The sequence below is a fragment of the Cupressus sempervirens genome, chromosome 1 (assembly GCF_028749045.1).
Source record: "Cupressus sempervirens isolate cs-2001-9-10 chromosome 1, ASM2874904v1, whole genome shotgun sequence".
Lineage (NCBI taxonomy): Eukaryota > Viridiplantae > Streptophyta > Pinopsida > Cupressales > Cupressaceae > Cupressus > Cupressus sempervirens.
This window is the reverse complement of record NC_143118.1, coordinates 656,079,330-656,102,031: the sequence shown is the minus strand read 5'-3', so window position 1 is coordinate 656,102,031 and position 22,702 is coordinate 656,079,330. Positions and strand designations below refer to the sequence as shown.

At 32.7% G+C, this 22,702-nt stretch overlaps 1 pseudogene; it reads left to right on the top strand.

Annotated features, from left to right (window-relative positions):
* Window positions 1-20,613, top strand: part of LOC149579606 (scopoletin glucosyltransferase-like) — a 55,108-nt pseudogene extending 34,495 nt beyond the window's left edge.
* Window positions 20,614-22,702: the final 2,089 nt, after the last annotated feature.

The following is a 22,702-nucleotide window of genomic DNA, read 5'->3' as shown; positions in this document are numbered from 1 at the left end:
AAGAGGGCTTTTCTGAATGAGTTGAAAATGGAAAATGTTCCTAGACTTGCAGCAAGAAGAAGGAGTGCATAGTAGGTGGAATGTTGTGATGACCTCATTACAAACATGTTGGCAAGTATTAATTTCTACCAATGACCCACCGTCAACACCCCACAATGCACCATTCAATGTAGTTCAATGCACACCAGTAGTAGATAATGTGTCATTCACCATTAACCTTCCAATACCACTAGTCACCCATGATGAATGCATTATATTACTATATTAATATTTTATATGCTATGTAATAAGTGTGGTAGAATTCTAGAGAGTTCTAAGACCTCTATAAATAGAGGCTTATGTAATGTATTTGAGTAAGGCAGTAAGACAATGAAATAAATTTTATGTCTATGTATTTGTCTCTCTTTGCCTTCAAATTGGTATTAGAGCATGAAGAGCTGGGCCTAAGGAGAAAATAAATATTTTCTAATATGTATAACTATTGTATTAGTGAATGTAGCTTCTAATGTTTTCTTTATTGCAGATCATAAGCTTCTAAAGTTGGAGATTAGTGGTTGCAAGATCTAGAGAAGAAAAGATGCCAGTTTAATGTTTGAGAGAAGGTATAAGCTGATTTCATGGACTGAAGTCTAATGTGCAAAAAAATTGTTAAAAGGGGAAAATAAGTATTGTACTATTGTTTGTTTAAGCTATATGTCATTGTCTGAGACTTGTTTTGTGGTTTTCCTTTGTAAAGAAAAGTTTAAAATTGTTGACTATAGTTGTAACTATGAGTATTAATATGGCATCAGGGAGTAGTATAGCCCAACCACAAATTCCAATTATTTTTGGTAAAAAATATGAATTTTGGGCTATAAAAATGAAAATATAGTTTTTTTCTCAAGGCATATGGGATCTTATTGAAAAGGATTTTGATGAACCACAAGATGAGTCTACATTATCACAAGGTGAAAAAGATAAATTACAAAATAACAGGAAAAAGGATGCTAAAGCATTGTTTCTTAATTGAACAATCTTTAGATGAATCAATTTTCCCTAAGGTTTTTACAACTAAAAAGTCTAAAATTACATGGGATATTTTAGAAACAACACATCAAGGGACATCAAAAGTTAAGATTGCTAAATTGAAAACTTTAAGGCGTGATTTTGAAAATTTGTGTATGAAAGATTCAGACTTAGTTGATCAATTTCTTAAACAAGTAATGAATTTGGTTAATCAAATTAGATCATATGGTGATGATTTGACTGATCAAAATTTTGTTGAAAAGATACTTCATAGTTTGCCTAGAAAATTTGATGTCATTGTTGTTGTCATTGAAGAATCTAAGGATTTGACAATACTCTCTAATGATGAGTTGATGGGGTCTCTTTTATCTCATGAATCTAGAATGAACCAAAATGATAGTTCTTCTTTGGAGAATACTTTTAGATCACATGCATCTTATGGCAGAGGAAGAGGAAGATCAAACTATAGAGGAAGAGGAAGAGGTAGAAGCATAGAAGGATGTGTAAGTCCAAATCAAGAAGAAAGGAGAAATCAATCGACTCTGAGTTTCAAAAAAGGACGTGGGAGAAGTCCATTCCAACATCCATCATCAAGGTTTGATAAATCTTGAATTCAATGCCATTATTGTAAGACATTTGGTAATTTTTCAAGTGAATGTAGAAAGAAATAAGAGGAGATTGAAAATAATGGTGCTGATAACAATTTAGGAAGTTTATTCATTACTTGTAATGTTTCTCAAGAAACTTCTATAGATATATGCTTCCTAGATCATGGATGTAGCAACCATATGAATGGAAATAAAGATTTGCTTTCTAGCTTGGATGATTCTATAAAATCTAAACTAAAGCTAGGAAATGATAGTATAATCTTTGTAATGGGAAAATGTGTTATAAATGTCTTAACCAAAAATGGAGGAAAAAGATTTATTCTTGATGTGTATTCTGTTCATGGAATTAAAAAAAATATCATGAGTGTTGGTCAACTAATGCAAAAAGGTTACAAATTTTCCTTTCATAATGATGTTTGCACAATGTTGGATAGAAATTCCTAGTGGTAGGTTAATTGCAAGGGTCAATATGACATAGAATCAAATATTCCCACTCAAGATTCATTGCATTCAAGGAGCAGAAGAAGTTAGTTTCAAGACATTATTCTTAGGCCATTCATGGCTATGACATTTGATGTATTGTCATCTTCATTTTGATGCTTTGAGCTTGCTACAAAAGAAAAATATGGTGAAAGGATTGCCTCAAATAATGCAACCACCAAGTTCTTGTGAAAGTTGTATATTGGAAAAATAACATATAGAAAGCTTCCCAATAGGAGATCCATATAGAGCTATAGCACCATTGGAATTAGTTCACACTAACATATGTGGACCTATGCAAACTCCATCTTTAGGAGGAAGTATATATTTCCTAACACTTATTGATGATCTTGGCAGGAAGAATTGGATATACTTTCTCAAACAAAAGAGTGAATCTTTTGAAAAATTCAAGGAGTTCAAAACTTTGGTTGAAAAACAAAGTAGCATATACATCAAGATACTATGATTTGATAGAGGTGGTGAATTCAGTTCTAACAAGTTTCTAGACTTTTATAGATTTCATGGAATTAAGAAGAAGTTTACCACAAGGTACACACCACAAAAAAAATGGTGTAGCAAAGAGAAAGAATATAACCATAATGGAAATGGAAAGGAGTATGTTGAAGGCAAAAAATCTATCCAATGAGTTTTGGGCAGAAGCAGTAGCATGTGTTGTATACATCTTGAACAAGAGTCCTACAAAGAGTGTTAAGAACACAATTCCATAGGAGGCATGGAATGGTAAGAAACATAATGTATCCCATTTTGGAGTTTTTGGATGTGTTTCTTATTCATTGGTGTCATCTGAATTGAGAAGGAAATTCAATGATAAAAGTGAAAAATGTATCTTTATTGGTTATAGTGAAGAATCAAAATCTTATAAATCATATAATCCCATTTTAAATAAATTGATCATTGGTAGGGATGTTAAATTTGATGAAGATGATTCATGGGATGGAAATTCTAGCAAAAAAATCACAATAGAAGCACCAATATTGCAAAGTGAAGATGAGTCAAAAGAAGAAGGTACTTAAACACTACCAAGTACTCCACCAAGGAAATTAGTGCAAGGAGCCTCACCTCTAGGTTCAAGTGTATGTGAGGCCTCTCCCTGACCCATCGTAGCATAGTGATACCTTGTTATCATTTTGATACTCACGACTCAAGATGTTGAGACATTATCTGATGCTTTGAACATATATTATTTCATGCTGTGTGATGTTATTTTCAGATATTGATGGTTATCATTTAATGTTTTATGTATATGTATGTTGATGAAATCAGTAAATGTAGGATTGATACTTTGATTTAAGAGGTTTTAAATGGTTAAGAATTAAGTAGGATGAAAGAAACCCTGATTGATGTATGTTTCAATTTATGTGAATTTCTGATACGTATATATATATATGTACATGTGATTTTATAGGACTACTGATGTGTGCAATGAGTGTGCAGATATTTTAATCGAGAAAATCGACAAAGGAAAAGAACTGATCCCTATGTGCTAATTTTGGAAACCTTGTTGTTCGTAATTCAAGTATTTTAACTATGAGATATATGTATTTTCTTTCTTTGTTCAATGAATGTTAATGTTCGTAACTATGTTCTTTTAGTGTTGCTTGACACTCGTGAATTGTGTATGCTCTTTAGCATGCTGATTAGGGTTAGCTGTGTAACCTCTGGACCTAAGTCAGATTAAGTTAGTGTCAATTTGTTAATTGGGTTCTTAATCGAGTTTAGTCATTCCCTGCATTGTTAGAGTTGTTAGATGGTCCTATTTAATTCCTAGCTTTTGTTTGGCTCTAAACCTATTCCTAAGGCTTTAAAAGATGTAATATTTATACCCAAGGGGTATGGGTATGGGTTGTAGGTCTTTTCCAACTCCTAAGGCCCTTTTGTTGACTTTTGAGATCACTCAAAAAGTCTCATTTTACCTTTGTGCGAAAATTGCAAGTGGTTATCTTGAGTTGCCTCACCTCACCTCAACTTAGTGGTTAACCATAGTATGGGTTGAGTTAGGAGCTTCTAGATTTTTAGGTGGGTGGGAGAAGTTATTAATCCCTTTGGTGGTTGAGCTTGAGGCTTATTTAGATGCCCTTCTTGGACTAGTTGAGGTTGTTACCCAATCTCTACATTTAGAGAGGAGTCTTGGAAGATTGAAGCAAGGAAGGGAAAAGCTCTACTCAAACTTGTTCATTTGCCATTACCTCTTTGTGAAGGTAGGAATTATCATCTCCCTTGTTCAGATTTTCATGTTTGTTTCATGCTTATGCTACCTTGTTGTTGTTTGAATGCTTGTATGTATGTGGGTATGTTGGGAAGGTTTGGAAACCATGCTTTTTGAATTTTTTCCTTTCATGTTTATGTTTGAATTTTGAGATTTTCTTGCATTGGTGTTTTGGCATTACTCACCCTTGGAGAGGGCAGAAGTGACCAATTTTGGGAAAGGTCCTTTTAGTTGGACTCCAACAGTGTAGAGTCTCTTCTCATGATGAGAAGAGGGAGAGAGGGTAGGGTGTTATGGGCCCCTACCTGTCAGCACAAACCACGTATGAGTTTTGGCATGTAAGAATGGAAGAACGGAAGTTCTTGATTTATAGCCCCAATTGGACACCTGGTTTGGTGTTGTGTCTGACATCTCCTGTTGGAAAAATCCACCTTTCCCTAGTTTTGATTCATTGTGAATCCTATTGTGAAAGCCTTGTATGAATATGCATGTTGGTTTTGTTCTTGGTCATGCTTGTGGTCACCTGATCAAATTCTGTTCCCTCCATGGTTCTAGAAATGTGTTGCAGAAATTGTTATGAATCCCTTGATGAGGGTCATGAAGAAAATTCAATTAAATTGTTGTAATTTGGGATTGATATCCTATGTAATTTTTATTTCAAACTTTGTTGTAATGGCAACGAAGCCGGGTTTTCTTCCTGGTTCTTTCTCGGCTGAGCCTTTGAATCAGGTTTGCAAATAAAAATGGAGATTGAGTATGTTTGTTTATCATGAGATTTAATTGTGAAATCTTCAATTAGATGGATGCACATAAAAAAAAAAAAGGATGATCTGATGATGGTTTAATTAAGCAAAATTTTCAAGTTTTCCTTATATGTTATATGTAAAAAGAAGAAAAAACTATGTTGAGGAAAGAAAAATGGTTATGGTTGATAGCCAATTCTAGATGTTTAAAGATATCAATTAGTCTTGTATTATTGTGTCACAATGATTACATCTATGTTTTAAACCCATCAAACAAAAATATATCGCTTGAAAAAAAAAATACATTGCTTTGAAACCTATACTTAGAAAAATATGATAAAAAAAAAATGCACTCCTAGGAGCAAATTACTCACTGGAATTTGTATGGGAGACCAATTTAATTTGAAATGGACAACAGAGAATATTCTTTAAATTATCCTTTTTATTTAAATTTTGAAATAAAACAAATAGAGAACAACATAGATTTACATGATAAATTAACAAAGAAAATTCAAAAAAAAAAATATATATATATAACATCATATAGCTAAATATCCAAACTTACCTATAAAACTTTATTCCATCAATGCTTCACCTTTTCCCTTGGGCGTCACCTTTGTAAATGCATTAAAATATGGTTTTATGAGTAAGGTTATTTAAAAAAGTCAAGTTTTCATCATGGGGGGGTGATGTCACCCTACCACCATGTCCCATCCCCATCTCCTCACCAAGCTAGGCGCTCACATGAGAGAATTGCATTGAAGTTGTTTTTTTGAAAAAGTTGGGAAGCAATTTTTTAATATGCCTTTCTCCCAACTGCCTCCACTTGATCACATGTTTTGATGAGGGAGGGAGGGGCGGGCGGGGGGGGGGGGGGGGGGGGGTTTGTCAGCACCTCCCTTGGGCAGAGCGCTGTCCCAAGGACATCGCTTGGGAAGCGCTTGCCCAGGGAGCAAGTGGGGCTTAGGGAGTAGGGTGGGCATAGGGGGTAGAGTTAGTGTAGGGGTAATGAAGTTAGTAAGTAGGTTAGTTAGTATATTAATTATTTTAGTTAGTTTTTATTTCGTTTTTATTTTGTTATTAGTTTTTAGTTAGTTTAATTTTATTTAATTGTAAGTTATTTTAAATTTAGTTTGTAGTTACTAACTAAGTTGATTTAAGTTAGTTAATTTAATAAAGATTTAACTTATTTTTTATTATGTTAGTTTAGTTTAGTTTTAGATTAATTTATTTGTTAATAATTTTAGTTAGGTGTTAGTTTATTTTGTTTTATCATTTGTTAATAGTGTTAGTTTATAAGTTGTTATTGTAGGTTAGTTTAAATTGACATTGTTAATTATTGTTTTTAAAAATTGCTATGTTATTACAAAAGTTAGTTTATGGTTGTAGTTAGTTAATTTATTTAAAATTGTTTTTAGTTAGTTATATATTATGATAGTAAAATTTAGTTGTTTTAATATTAATGTTAATTTAATTAGTCTTTGAATATTATTTAGTCTTTCTTTAATAGGTTGATAATTGATCATAACTTAATAGTTTATATAGGGGTATGGGTAGATGTAATATTTTCCTTTACTAAATTCTTGATCTGATATTTTCAAAATAATTTGGAACGAACTCATTTAAATTGTTATTTAAATAATTTTCATGTATTTTTATAGAGGAAATATAAATCTATTGTTTTAAGATTAATATGAAAAAAAATAAACGTTGATATTATTTTAATAATGAGAGCTTCATTCTAACGATGTATGCCTTCACAAGATATGTAACTTAAGATGTAATGAAGAGAATCTTTTCTTGAAATGTGATTTAACCTCATCGAACTTTGAGCATTCTAATAATTATAATTAAAAAAAAATTTAAAAAAATTGTGTGTTTTTGCCCACATAGTTTGGGCATGACAATGTAAGTGATGAATCAAATTCTTTATTCTCAAGACCAAGGTACAAAGGTAAGAAGAAAATAAGCTTAAAATAGATATATGATCAAGAAGAAGAGAATGTAGACATTTTCTCAAAATTTTCTTTATTTTCTTGGGATCCATTGTATTTTGAAGAAGCAATTAAATATGATAAATGGATCAAGGAAATGAATGAAGAAATTGACTCTATTGAAAGAAATAAAACATGGGAATTAATGGATTTACCTAAAGAAAAATAATGTATAGGAGTCAAATGGGTCTACAAAACTAAATTTGATGCAAAAGGTGTAATTGGTAAGCATAAGGCAAGGCTAGTTGCTAAAGGTTTTTCATAGCAATATGGGATTGATTATAATGAAATATTTTCTCTAGTTGCTAGACTTGACATTGTTCAAACTATTTTATCAATAGCTACACAAAATGGTTGGAAAGTGTACCAAATTGGTGTAAAATCAAATTTTTTGAATAGTTTTCATGATGAAGAAGTGTATGTTAAACAACCACTTGGTTATGAGGTTTGTGGGTATGAAGACAAAGTATATAAATTAAACAAGGCACTTTATGGTTTGAAACAAACACCTAGGGCTTGGTATACGCCGATTGATTCATACATGATAAGTAGTCAATTCAATAGAAGTAATAGTTAGCCCAATTTGTATGTAAAAACTAATTTAAAAAGGTCAGATTTTGATTGTGTGTTTCTATGTTGATGACTTGATATTCACTAGAAATCTATCAATAGACATGTTCAATTCAGAAATGATGAAAGAATTTGAAATGATAGATTTGGGGTCGATGAGATATTTCTTAGGTATTGAAGTTATTCAATGTGACAAAGGTATCTTCATTTGTCAATCCAAGTATATAAAAGATGTTTTGAAGAGATTTAAAATGATGAATCATAATCCAACATCAACTCTAGTTGTAGCAAGTACAAAACTTAGCAAGGAAGAGAAGGGCTCAAATGTTGATCCAACTATGTTTAAAATACTTGTTGGAAGTTTAAAGTATATGATAGCTACAAGGATAGATATTATGTATGGTGTAAGTTTGATCTCATGGTTCATGGAATCACCACAAAATTCTCACTGGCAAGTTGAAACAAGGATACTGAGATATGTTTCCATGAATAATGGGATATGTAATCCTATATTCCAAAGCTAACAATTTTGGTTTGATTGGTTATACTAACAGTGATTTTACAAGTAGCGTTGATGACTTAAAGATCACTTTTGAATATATCTTTCACCTTGGATTGGGAGTTGTTTCATGGGCATCAAAGAAGTAGCCTATAGTGACAATTTCATTAGGTGAATTAGAATATATAGCTACCACTTCTACAACATGTAAAGTAGTATGGATGCATCGAGTTTTGCTCGATCTACAACATAGTCAAGAAGAACCAACACCAATCTTTTGTGATAACAAATCAACAATTGCATTAGCCAAGAATCATGTATTTCATAAAAGGAGAGATATAAAATAAACATATAAATAAAACATATATATCTAAACATCTATTAATACATAGTTACTCACAAAACAATCACAATATGCTTATACATGCACCTCTTGGGACCCAAAATGAATTGCTTCTTCCTTAATACACAAATTTTAAAGTAGTACTACTTATAAACATATGATCTTCTCAAATAGTTGACATGCATTATGAAAGCAACAAAATCTTAAAATTATATGAATAAGGGCAAGAACAACAATATAGTTAGTACATACAATCTCAACCAAAAACTTTCACTATACCTATACAATTAATTATTTTTTATTTATCACTTCACAATTACTAACTATCTTAATAATCGTCTACTAAATAATCACCATTTCAATTAACATTGGCATAGAATTTTTTTATTTTTTAGGTGTTACTTTAAGCAATGACTTCACGATTCATAGTGTTTTAATTAGTTATAGTATATTGTAATTAAAAAATTCTACAAGTACTTATTTTAATACTCGAGAAGATGTCAATTTTGAGAAAGAAAAAAATTTAAAATTATATGACATTCTACAGGAGAGATTCCTCTTCTAGAAAGTATAATTTTTCTTTTGGTTGGAATAGATTTATTTTGAAAAATGTGGTGGGAGATTAAAATTATCAATTTGAGGTGAGTTAAAATTTGAATTGTTATAAAAGAGAAAATATAGGTCTAAAGCCCATTTATATTTTTTACTATTCTAGCTATATATGTTATCTATACAATAATCTGAGATCAAAGGGAAATAAGTTTAATTCCATGTAGTTCTATGGTGGGAACTAGACCCCTATTTTCTAACATTTTTTAGCAACTAACAAGTTATCACTAAAAAAAGGGTAAATATATCACCTCTTATTCTAAATAATTATTAAAAATTATAACCCTAAACTTCATCTATTTCTACACATTTCATTAGTTTGCTTCATTTTCAAATTGTAAATAATAATACCAATTTTATGTCATTGAAGGTAAACAATTATACTTTTGTTAGCCTTTTCCTTTGTAAAAGGATGACATAGGTTTATGCTTTTACCCCATCATTATACTATCATAGAAATTTCCTCAACTATGCATAAGCTAACTGTCAATGAGTCATCCATATACATCACATATATTCTTTTTGTTGCTACAAACTATCTAACACTTAGACAATTTTCTATCTCTAAATGCATAAATGAAATGTTGAATACATGTTGCCATAAATGACAACTATCAAGACATCTATCTGACCATATTGCCAATAGACTCCTCTAGAAGCTTCTTTGTTTTCATTCTCTCATCTTATCTAGGAGTTTCTCCCCTAAGAATAAAAGATACAACATAGCCCACATCTTTCTTCGATGTATTCATGGGACTAGGATCCATTATTGAAAATGCCCTCATTCTTTATAAGTCATTTCTCTATTTAGCATCATGCATAGTTTGATTCCTTTGCCTAATTCATCTAAAAACTCTTCTAAAAGATCATAAAATCAATTGTAAGTTATCAACAAATAGAACTTATCTCATCTCATGTCCATCTAACCATTTGGTGTTCTCCCAAAACCCAAATAGATGCCATAGATTTCCATTTCTAAATCCTTTGAAATGGTGTTTCAAAACTCAGTCTACTATTTACAAAAGATCTCCATCGGAAGAGCTTCCCTCACTTCACTACTCTATAATCTACCTTCATAATCACCATCTATAAACATGTTCTACAACCTCCAATCAACACAATTGGGATTTGATAGGGTTTCCTATGCTACCTAAGCTATAATAAATAATCTGCAACACTCTTTTTCAGAAGAGTAGACATCAAGATGATATTAAAGAGCCATTTTAGGGTATGGGATCTATAATGTCACATGCACTCATAGTAGGAGAGACACATAAAAATCATATAGCAAGGATGAATAAAAAATCTCCAATAATTTCTCTGAAGGGCATGAAGAAATGTACAATGGAGGGAAAATGGTTCCTTGGGTTGGGTTACCACTCAATAGTGGTTTTAAAGATGTTCATCAATAAATAGTTTTGAACTATGTGCGATGCACCTCGTCTCCTCGTACATCAGTTGTAGGTGGGGATGACTCTCTCCTAATTCTTACTTCTTACTTAGGATTAGTAGAGTGGGACTTAATCTGGGTGGAAAATTGTTAGTGAATGCCTTAACTTGTATGATGCTTCAACTTCACTCCAAATCTAGACCATGAAATTCAAGAAGCAACACACTTTCTCATTGCATGGAAAATTGTTAGTGAATGCCTTAACTTGTATGATGCTTCAACTTCACTCCAAATCTAGACCATGAAATTCAAGAAGCAACACACTTTCTCATTGCATGAGGTGTGTGGAAACCCCTAATTTATGCAATCTACTCCATTGATCTTTTATAGAAAGCTTCAAATTGATTAAAAAAAAGAAATCTTGTAACTGTAGATGTTAATTCAGTATTTCACCTTTAACTCTAAATTGATTGGATCAAAGATATAAAAGTTGGTTTTATGGTGTGGATAAATGATATAGATGAAATGAAGTAGGGGTTTTAGAGAAGGATATAAAGTCTACAAAAATTAATTAGTATGATTTTCTTGCTTTTCGAAATAAGTGAAGGCTATCTACCCCGCTACCTAACTATTATGTCCCATCTATCTCTTGAGAACATTGTTTCCATGTATCTTTAATTTGATATTTTTTTGCCATGGATTATTTAATTTTGAAACACAAACTAATGGGAATGCAATTGGTGGAATTAATCACCTCACTAGAACTTTAGAAGACAAACTAATGTGGGCAAAAATATTTCTCTTTAGTTTACAAGTTTTAAATAGTAAAGGAATGTTTATCATGATACATTAGACCATAATTTTTTGTATATTCACTATGTCAAATTTTATTTTAGTCATTTAAACTTGGGGAGCTTTCACCTATTGACTAACTCTACATAATTTATTGCAATTGAACCAATTTTTTATGACAATATTTGACAATTTCTCTACTAAAATATAAGTTTTCCATCCATACTTTCAAATATCATTACAGTTAAATAGTTTTATAAATTGAAATTTCAAAAAGATCCTTTAAAATAATTGAATAATTATGTACTTCAAATCATATTTGGTTAATGAATACTAATATAACTTGTCATATCTTTCTTTCAACCATTTCATTATCCATATTTTAAATTAAACCAGACATCTTTTGTTAGTCTAATGTTTTTGTTTGTGCATTTCTATTAATTTTCACAATAAAAATGATAATTTAAGATTCAAAAGTTTGAGAAGATTTATTTTTAAAATTTTGTTCTGAGATGTTAAATTTATTTTTTTATGATATTCCATGTTTAGTCGGCAATCAACATTTACCACCATAGTTCTATTAGCTTTAGAGCTTTAGCTTCATAGCTTTATCTTGTTGCAAGAGAGAGGACATTGAGGCATGACATGTCATGAGGGGCATAGGTGGAGGTGCATTGCTCCACTACTAGCTATTATTTACTTAACGACCATATTGGGGATATTAAAGAAATTCTAGTTTAGGGAAAATCTATTTAAATCCAAAAGCCTACCTCTCCACTCGAAAATTTAATTTCTTTGGAGAAAATATTTTTCCTATCATATATATTGTTTTAGCATTTGATCATCTAGATTTTGGTTCAATCTGCAAAGAAAAGTGATAGATTCATTTGGAGCAATTATTTGGATTGAATATTAGAGTTTTCTTACTTCCCTCACCACCCTTTCTTATAAAGACAATAGATTTTGACCATAGAGAAAATCTATTCTTCACTTTTAACAAGAGGTAGGAAATCTAGCTCCATCAAAACTCTTGTTTGTATACTAATAAACAATTTCCTTTATTAACAAGAGATGTAAAGTGTCATGGTTCATACCAAATGTCTAATAGTTGCATAATTGTGATAGAATAGAAAAATATATGTGAATGCATTAACCTAGGTTTGTTAATTTGTACGTGTTTGTTGCTAGTACACAATGTGTTGGACTTGAGTTTTTTATTGTTATTTCTCTCATCTTTGAATTAAATGAACCTTAAAATTATCACAATGGAGTAATTAACATTTGATGAAAATAATATAGTTAAGATTGAGATGAAATGACTAATAACTAGGAAAAACATGACCAAATTATTTCCCTTTACATATTTGTTTGTCCTTTTCTTCACGAACAATTATCTTTCTAAAACAATACTTGCAAAAATTAGTAATTGATCTTCAGGAGTTTGAGGATGGTAATTTTAGGTTTCTACATATTTCTTTGAATTATATTTTTTTTGGTAAGAGAACTTGAACCCATTTTCAATGTTGCACTTCCAAAAGTACCTATGAATTTTCTTTAACTTACTCTATTTTGTGAATATTTCTATTTGTAGCTCAATTTATTTTTTATTTTCTTTGAGTGATCTATAAGAATGTTTTGATCTTATTTTTAATTACATTGAATAGTGGTAGCATTGAGAAATCATTAAAGTTTTCTTTTAGACTTAATTCAAACTACTTCGAGTTTAACAATGAGTTGATAAAGAATAGCAAAAACAATTATGTGTATGAACACAATTTAATATATGTAATTTGAATCATATTATACTTTCTTATCTTAAGAAAAAATATTATATATTAATAAAAATTAAGAATAAAATAATAATTAATTTATAAAATTAAAATGGTCCATATAAAAAAATACTACAAATTGACAAGTGAATTCTAAATCTATTTAACTTTATTTTCTTATCTTAAAAATCTAATAAAATGTTATTAATTACAATTTAAAATTCTAATTATTAAGTCAATCCACATCAAATTTATCAATCTTGTGATTTTTTAAAAATGATTTTAAGAATGATTTAACTTTTGCAAGACATTATTTAATTGGCTGATAAAATTTTGAAGCTACAAGCAAATATCACCAATATAAAAAAAACCTTCTTAATAATACTCAAGAACAAACAAAAATGGTAAGAAATAGAAACCGTAAAAAAATTTCCATGGTTGTCTCTCATTAGATGGTACAAAGATAGTTTAGCTAAGAACAACTAAACATACATATAATAATGTGAATATTACAAATTATTTGATCGACATGTGCAAATTATCAAATTATAGAAAATTATATCTAAATTGTTTTGATGCAAGCCAAGCATCTTTTAGTTTGCATAAGTTTGTACATCTGGCATCAATATTTTATTGTAGTTTGCATAATCAATATTTTATTGACATGATATAAAGGTTTATTTCAAGCTCACACTCATTGTGGTTTAGGTGGAGAGCTCTCTTTATGACATCTAGTGAGCATTCTACATGTCTTATCCATGCATCCATAGTTGTCATGCATTCTTCTGAAAAATACAAGGGAAAGTATGGTAGTATTAACAAACAATAATCAAAGTGAAAGGATTCCACACAAAATTGCTTCCTACCATTACTAGAGACAATGATTGTGGATGTGAATAGTTTTGATAGAAGTTTTCCTTAAGGAAGCTCAAAGAGCTCCATATTTTGTGCTCCCTAAGATTCCTTGCATTTTTTTCAGGTTAACAATGTACATTTTTTTCCTGTGTTTTCCCTATTCAAGAGCACAAAATTTGACTATAAACATAGGTGTTATAATTTATTTGAATCAGTTTGGTAAAATTTTCAAGCCAGCCTTTGAATTAGTAGAAGAAGATGTAAATAAAAACTTACTAAGACAAAATTTGTAGTGTCTAGCTAGTTCTTCATTTTGAGGATTCTGAGGGAGATCCAATGATGGCCGCTTTCGCTACTTCAAAAATTATTTGCTAATAAATATTCAAAGAATTTAGCTTGAAATTAATATTGTTTTGGATCATTTAGAGAAAGGAAAAAAATGTAGGAAAATAAGAGTTAAATTAGTTTTGCAATTGATTTTTCAAAGAAAGGGAAAGTATTATGTGAAAGTAATGATAAATTTGTTTTAATGTTGAATTGTTTAGAGAAAAGGGCAATCTTGAATGAAAGTAACAACCAAATCAGTTTTGTAGTAGATTTTATTTAGAAAGGGAAAATATTCAAGGAAAGTAGCCATAGAAGTATTTTAATATTGAATTTTTTAGTAAAAAGCCAATTTTCTAAAGAAAGGGTGAATATTCAAAATAAAAATAGCAATGAAATAAAAAAAAGTTTTTGATTTTGTAGAGAAAGGGTACATTCAAAAAATATATTTTAGATGTGGATTTTTCGAAAAAGATGATGTATATTCAAAGAAAGTAGTTAATTTAATGTTGTACAATTAGTGAATGAGCAAATTTTCCTAGGAAAGTATCATTCATTTTTTTTTACGCTATACTTCTCTACAAAAAATCTGTTGTTGCCTAACTAGTACTTCCCTTTCTTTATCTAGCTGCCTCATAGTGATGATATGAAAATGAAGGCCAGTAAAACTATGATGGAGAGCTATAATTGAAGGCAAGTTGGGGCAATATACGACAACAATGACTTCAGCTCTGTTGTGCTCTCATGTCTAAGCTAAGTCCTCATCAAGGTATTTAGACTTTTCAAGCAGGGAAAACAAATATTAATAGAAAAGAGAAATTCCTTACAACATCGAGGCATTGTGAGAAGAACTCCCACCAAGGCCCAAAAAGCCAATGACCTAGTATACGTTGCCACAACCTGGACATGAAATTTTGTGACTTCCAACCATTATATCATTCATCATCTACTGTAAAAAATTCTCCACTTTCAACTATTATATTGTTAACCAGGTGCAACAAGAATCGCAGGCGATACAATGAATCTAGAACAAGCTAGATGCCAAGAGACTTCTAGAACAAGCTATATGTGAAGAGACTTCCTCAACAAGTCTTAAAAACATATTTGGCAATAGTTCAGTTCTTAAAATTTTCATAATTTTTGAAACAAAAATTAATTTTCATTGTTTTTTTCCCTCACAGCCAATCAGATTTAAAATAATTGATAATTTATGTAATTCAAAAATATGTAAAATTTTAGAACTATATAATGAAATTATCATACTGAAAAATACTTTATTTTAATTAGTCAATTAGAACATAACAATAGTTTTAAATGTACCTCGACGGTTCTATAAGTATCCCTGCCTTTAGCAGGAACTAATAAAGGGTGTACGGGATGTGAAACAGGTTTCGTTTTCGTATTACGATTTGTTTTTTTCTATCTTTGCAATGAGTGTGCCTTTGTTTGCACGCTCCTCGTGCATTGTTGACCTTCAGTACTACTCACATTTTTGGATGTTTCCACGGTATTCCCTTCTGACATGGCACCTCAAACTGACACTTAGCATTAACGAGATTTCACTATTTTCTTTTATCTTAGTAGTGTATTACCTGGGGTTTGCTATCATCTTAGTCATTTAACATCACTCGTAAGGCTGGGTTTCTACACCTTATCAACAATATATATTTAAAAAACTCCTGTGTAGAATATATACCAGGCACAAGGAGGCTCGGCATAGCCATGAATACCCTGCAAAAAATAGGGGAGTCGTCGACCGATGTGTATAATCAGCGACTTATTCGTCGACTGGACTGTCCAGTCCGGCAAGAGATTTGAAACAATTTAGAGTCATTTTGCTCCGTCTGGGGCTTTTGGAACATCGGTATTCCACGCCATCTGCCGCACCATAACTACTGATGAGCTGCACAAGGAGGGTGATTGTGTTATAATGGATGATATCTTGTCATCTCCAGTGAAATATAACAAGGAACAGATGCCTCAGAGATTTCTGGAAGCAGATCAAACCGACCAGGGTCTAAAGTTTATAATGGAGAAGCTGCAGTCGATTGGCAACTGCTGGGGAATGCTCGTCAACACGTTCGAAGATGTTGAGCCTCATTATCTACAGCACTTCATAAATATATTAAACGGGAAGCCTGTTTTGTCTGTCGGTCCCGTTTGTAGGGCCCATTTGTCGTTGCACCAAAAGCCATGACTATTAGTGAACATGGAACACCACATAATTAACCACCTATGGGCAGGGGAGCGCGTCGCATCACCCAAAAATCTCCCCCTCGATGCGCATACTAGGTGCTTACGCGGGTCGGGAAGGCACCGGGGAGATTTGAACCCATGACCAGGCCAAAACCAAGCTTTGATACCAATTGTAGGATTAAATAGAGAATGAAAATGTTGCAATAAGAAGAAATACACAACACCGGATTTATCCTGGTTCACCACAATTAGTGGCTACATCTAGACTGCAGAGTATTGAATTAATAAGAAAAAGTTGAGTTACAAATGAGCAGGAGCAGCATATAAAAGGGCTCCAATAATATTACAAATGAAGAGTCTTTGGAAACCAAGAGACTCGATTATTGGAGGGAAAAGAAGACTTGACTGTTGGCCTTCACAATATCAACAAACTCCCACCTGAAGGACAACCAATGCTGCAACTGATCACCCAATACCCTGCTCAAAGAATGATCTATCTTTTCTTCACAAGCCCAAGAGAAGTTCTAGCACATTCGAACTTCTCTTTGGCAACAAACTTCATGAATATATCAGCTGGATTTATCTTGGTGTCAATCTTGACAACATTCAGCTTGCCCTCTTCAACTGCATGACGAACAAAGTGAGCATGTGCATCAACATGCTTGGAGCGACGTTGTGATGACTGATTATGTGCCATGAAGATCGCACTATGACTGTCACAAAATAGATTATATTCATTTTGATGAACTTTCAATTCACCAAGTAACCGCTGAAGCCAAATCATTTCCCTCTTTTTCCTATCCCTTGTGATTGTCATGCCAAGGATCTTTTTAGCCGCCCCTAAGTCTTTCATTGCAAATTTGCTTGCCAATTTTTGTTTCAACTCATTAACTATTCTTTTGTTTGAGCCAGCTACTAACATATCATCGACATAAAGAAGAAGGATGACAAACTCTCCACTTGGAAGTTTCTTGAAGTAGACACATGGGTCTGATTCACATCTTGTGAAATTATGCTCAGCCATGAAGCGATCAAATTTTACATATCATTGTCTTGGGGCTTGTTTCAGGCCATACAAGCTCTGATTTAATTTGCAATAAAGGTGTTCATGTCCCTTCTTTACGAACCCTTGTGGCTGCTCCATGTACAGTTCTTCTTCTACATCACCATGTAGGAAAGTTGTTTTCACATCAAGTTGTTCTAATTCAAGATCCCATGTAGCTGCTAATCCTAGAACAGTTCGGATAGTTGTCATTTTGACAACTGGTGAGAAGATTTCATTGAAATCTATCCCTTGTTTTTTATCAAATCTCTTTACCACCAATCTGGCTTTGAAGCGTTTATTGCCTTCCGCTTCATCTTTCACACGATATATCCACTTGTTCCTAAGTGGTCTTCGATTAGGCGGAAGAGATACCAAATCCCAGGTTCGATTCTTGAGTAAAGAATCCATTTCTTCATGCATCGCTGTTTGCCATTTATCACTATTGACATCTTTGAGAGCTGCTTTGAATGTAGACGGTTCTGAAAATTTTGAAACTAGAATTGAAGGCTCTGCTTCTTCAGCGTACAATAATTCATAATCAGAGAATTTAGCCGGCATTCTTCATTCTCTAGTGGATCTTCTCATTTGGGGTTCTCTGTTCTCTGGTTGAACCAATTCAAATGGAGAACTGGTTACATTAGTTCGTTGGTTTAAATGTTGAATGCCCTCTCTGCTGCTTGAGAACAGATTATTATGAAGTGTGCATTCTCCCTGTGATATATTTGTATTGGGTGCCTCAAAATCGGTATTACCAAGATGCTGGTCTGTGCTCCCACCATGATTACCCTGCACATTAACGTCCTGCAAATCAATTTGTAGACCCTGTGAAACAGCTCTAACACATTGCGGATGGAGTTCTGCACCCTGTACATTCACCTCTGTTATGTGCGTTTGAACCTGGTTTTCATTTGCCCCTTGCGGATTATGTGTAGGCTTCGGATTAGTTGGACCTACACTCTGAAATTGCCCACATTTATTGCCAAGATTGTGGCTTGAGTTTCCACCGTGCTCAAATGGATATAGTGACATACGTTTACTGTGAGTACTCTGTATATAGACGGGATTGCCATGGATATCAATTGGCATAGCCTGTGAATTACTCTCATCCTCCAGATTGATGTCCTGCAATTCTATTTGCCCACCCTGCATTGGTGGATGAGCATTATAGTCCTTTGACTGATAGCCCATTGTAGTAAGAGGATCCCTTGTACTTTGGTTTGAAAAACTTTCACAAGCTTGATCATGATGGAGAGACAAATTCCTGTCATGAGAAGAGATATCAAAAAACTCTTGTGTAGAACTATCATCATGTCCTGTGTTCCTAGGAGTGGAAGAAGATGAAAAATTTGGAAATAGTACAGAGGTGGGACTATATGAAATAGTGTTAGAAACTGTTTGTGGATTCAATCCAACATTCCTTTGTGCAGCGATTGGCACAAATTCTTTTGCAGACATTTCCTGAGAATTTAATGCTGGAAAGGTTTTCTCATTGAAGACAACGTCTCTGCTTCTAATAATCTTCTTATTAGTTAAGCTCCAAAGCCTGAAGCCAAACTGATCCTCTCCATAGCCAACGAATATGCAAGGCTCAGATTTAGGATCCAGCTTGCTTCTTTTTTCTTTGGGCACATGTGCAAAAGCCTGAGATAATGAAGTGTTGCAGATAATGAGGCTCGACATCTTCGAACGTGTTGACGAGCATTCCCCAGCAGTTGTCAATCGACTGCAACTTTTCTTCATAAATATAAATAAATATGCATCACCCAACACCGTGGCTCCTTTGGGCTGCATTGCTAATAGCAGAGGGAAAAAATTCGACATTAGTGAGCAAAAGTTAATGCAATGGCTTGATTCTCAAAGCCCCAATTCGATTTTGTATGTTTTGTTTGGAAGCCAGGCGTTTCTTTCGCCAGAGCAAACAAGGGCTCTGGACAGGGGTCTTGAAGGGAGCCAAACGTCTTTCATTCTATGTTGCCAGAAACAGAAACGCAATATATGAAAAGTTGCGCATAAGAAACGTGTGTGTGTATATATATATATATATAAAATAAGTTATTAGTATCTAAATAAAATATGACATGTAAGAAGTTCAATGAATTTACTAGATATTGAAATTGAAAATAAATTATTTAATCTTAATCTTATAACTAACTACTTTTAATAAAATCTAAAAATTAAATTAATAGCTAGTTAACTTATGTTTAAATATTATAAATTTATATAACTAACTCATACTTAAACATTCTAATTTAATATATAAATGAAACTATAATTAATTGATTTAAACTATAACAAGTTAAAACTAAATGAAACTATAGTTAACTGATCCTAAGCTATAGCAATTTAAAATTATAAATGTTAAGTATTCCTTACTTCAGTCGATGTATGTAAGTTTCTACAGTAGTCAAAATTGATGAAGAATTAATATTTTTTTGAATCAGTGAAATAATTAAAAACTGAAATTTTATCGCTTGGAAATGACCGTTTCTTGACGAGAAACCCGTTTCTGTCATTGAAACGGGAAACGGAGGGCTCCCGTCACGTTTTTGGTAACTATGCTTTCATTTGGTCCATTAAAGTTTCCCCAGAGACTTCATCTACACAATTGAGCGGAGAAGAATTATGCGCTTCTTACCTTCCAGAGGGATTCGTGGAGAGAGTTAAGGGATTGGTCATATGGGGATGGGCACCGCAGTTTGTCATTTGGTCCCATCCATCTATGGGTGCGTTCATGAGCCACTGCAGGTGGAATTTTGATGGGTGTACCAATGGTCACATGGCCGATGTTCGGAGAGCAGCATTTCAACTCTAAGCTGGTCACTGAGGAACTCGGCATTGGCGTCCAGTTTTGCCAAGAGAGGGACACGATTCCTTGTGAAGAGAAGGTGGAGAAGTGTGTAAGACTTGTCATCGGTAGCGATGAAGGTAAAGTTATGAGAAATCGTGCTGTCAAATTTCAGAGAATGGCGAAACAATTTATCGGAGGAGGAGGATCTTCGACCCTGAATTTAGAAACTTTTGCGAGTGAGATGCACAAGCTCATGGATTGTAAGGCTGAGGATAGGATTGGGGATGGATATCATATTTGCACCCAGCCAGTGCCACTGTTCATAGCCTTTAGCTACAGGTACTATGCATCTGTCAATGTGCTGTGTGGTATCTAGTCTATTTTGTCCATAGACAGTTATCGAATTTAAATTTAAATTATTTTATTGATAAGCATTGGTAAAAGAAGTGACTTGGTTCAATCTTATTTACAGTGGTCAAGTTTGAGGTTCTAATTATCGTCATGATCTCAAGTTCCAGACTGCCTCATGTTTGAATGGTGCATGGTGTTTCAAGAGGACTAGATTCACCCCACTTGCCCTAAAATGGGTTGTTGGACAGGTAGCTGAGACAACCCCTTGATTAAAATAAATAAATCTACTTAGAGACACCAAGACACAAATTAGACCTTGTACAATGATTATTTTTGTTAGTTGCCCTTGGCTCCTCTTCCTCTCCTACCTTATTGTAATTAAATATTTTGAGGAAAAATATTGTTTGCATTTCTGAATTTAGGTGAGATCAAAATGGAATCTTTTCATATTATTACTTATTCATTTTCATTATAGTTTTATTTTACTATGTTGTTGAATAATAATAATTTGTATGATTTAATAATAATAAAAGGAAACAATCACATGTCAAAGTTAGTATAATCAGAAATTTTAATATAAAAAAATGAGTCTTAATTACTTAGTTTTAGAAATTTAGATTATATTTATTAAATTAAGTAATTAAAGTATCATTGAAAATTTAATTTTCAATAGTTTTGAACTTTTTCAAGTGGGTTACTCCACTTGATTTTCAATGAATTTAAACTTTTCCAAATCAATGGCTTTAGTCTTAGAAGGAAAAATTGTTAAGGAGGGGTAAAACATGTTTCCTTTATCTAGCCATCTAAGGCAACAAGGGGATCCTTGTTGTAGATCAATAGAGAAATTGAATGCTAAAAGAACTAACATGAATGTTATACTCATGATTGCTAGATTAGGAAATTTGAGATCATTCTATCATGTCAATGCCATCATTGAATAAATTAGTCCTTGATATGAGGAGGAAGGGAGGCTTCTGAAACTTTGGGGACAATATAAAAAGAATTCCTCCAATACTCCAATAACACATAAAAGTAGCCTACTTCAAATATAATTTTTGTTAGGAAAGAAATAGTGTGGAAATGCTTTCCAAATGCCAAATGACAAGGAAACAAGCATAAAAAAAATTACAGAGATGTGCAGGTTAATAAATTATCAAAAAATATATCAGAGACAAGATATAGAGAAAACATAGATTTAACATGGGAAACCCTTGTGGGAAAAACCCACCACCCAAAACCATGAGCAAAATTTTGTATTACAGTAAATGAAATTTACATACAATACTTTGGATTTTTACAAGCTTAAGCTATCTTTACAATCAACCTAATTTCATCAACATTCATTCAAATGAATTCTTGCAGCCATTAAAACACCCTGCAAATTTGTTAAGAATACCACAAACAGTTATAGGCAAAATGGTCTGCCAACTGTCTGTCACACACAAATGCCTTTGGTGAAAACAAATTCTTTGGTCACTCCTTCGGTGATGCAGATGCTCTACATGATGAACTCTATTAACTGTACTCATCTCGCACATCGTATTAATTATCAGAGAACATCATTCACCATGGCTGGCACCACCGTATTGTTTGGCACCACTATACAGTATGGTGTTCACATCCACCGTACACCACTTTACATCTCTATATATTAAAAATAAATATTATCACTGTACGGTGACTTACCTCCATTGTACGATGGCTACACCATATGGGTAGTTTGTTATTCTAACAATCTCCCACTTAACGAAGTGCAAAAGTACTCGATACAACTAATAAGAGTCAAGGGCATTAAGCCCTACAAAACTTATGCACCATTTGGACTTAGCTATGTTCACTGGCTTTGTCAATGCATCTGCAACATTCTCCTAAGCATCAACCTTTTTAAGATTTACCTTTCCATCTTTGATCATGTTGCATACAAAGTGGTATTGTACGTCAATATGCTTTGTTCTAGCATGGAAAGTGTGATTCTTCACAAAACATATCACACTCTGATTGTCATAGAGAATTTTAATTCTTCCTACATCAAAGCCAACATCCAAACATAAATGCTTAAACTAGACTAGTTCTTGACTTGCACGAGTAGTTGTTGTGCAGTCTATCTCAATTTT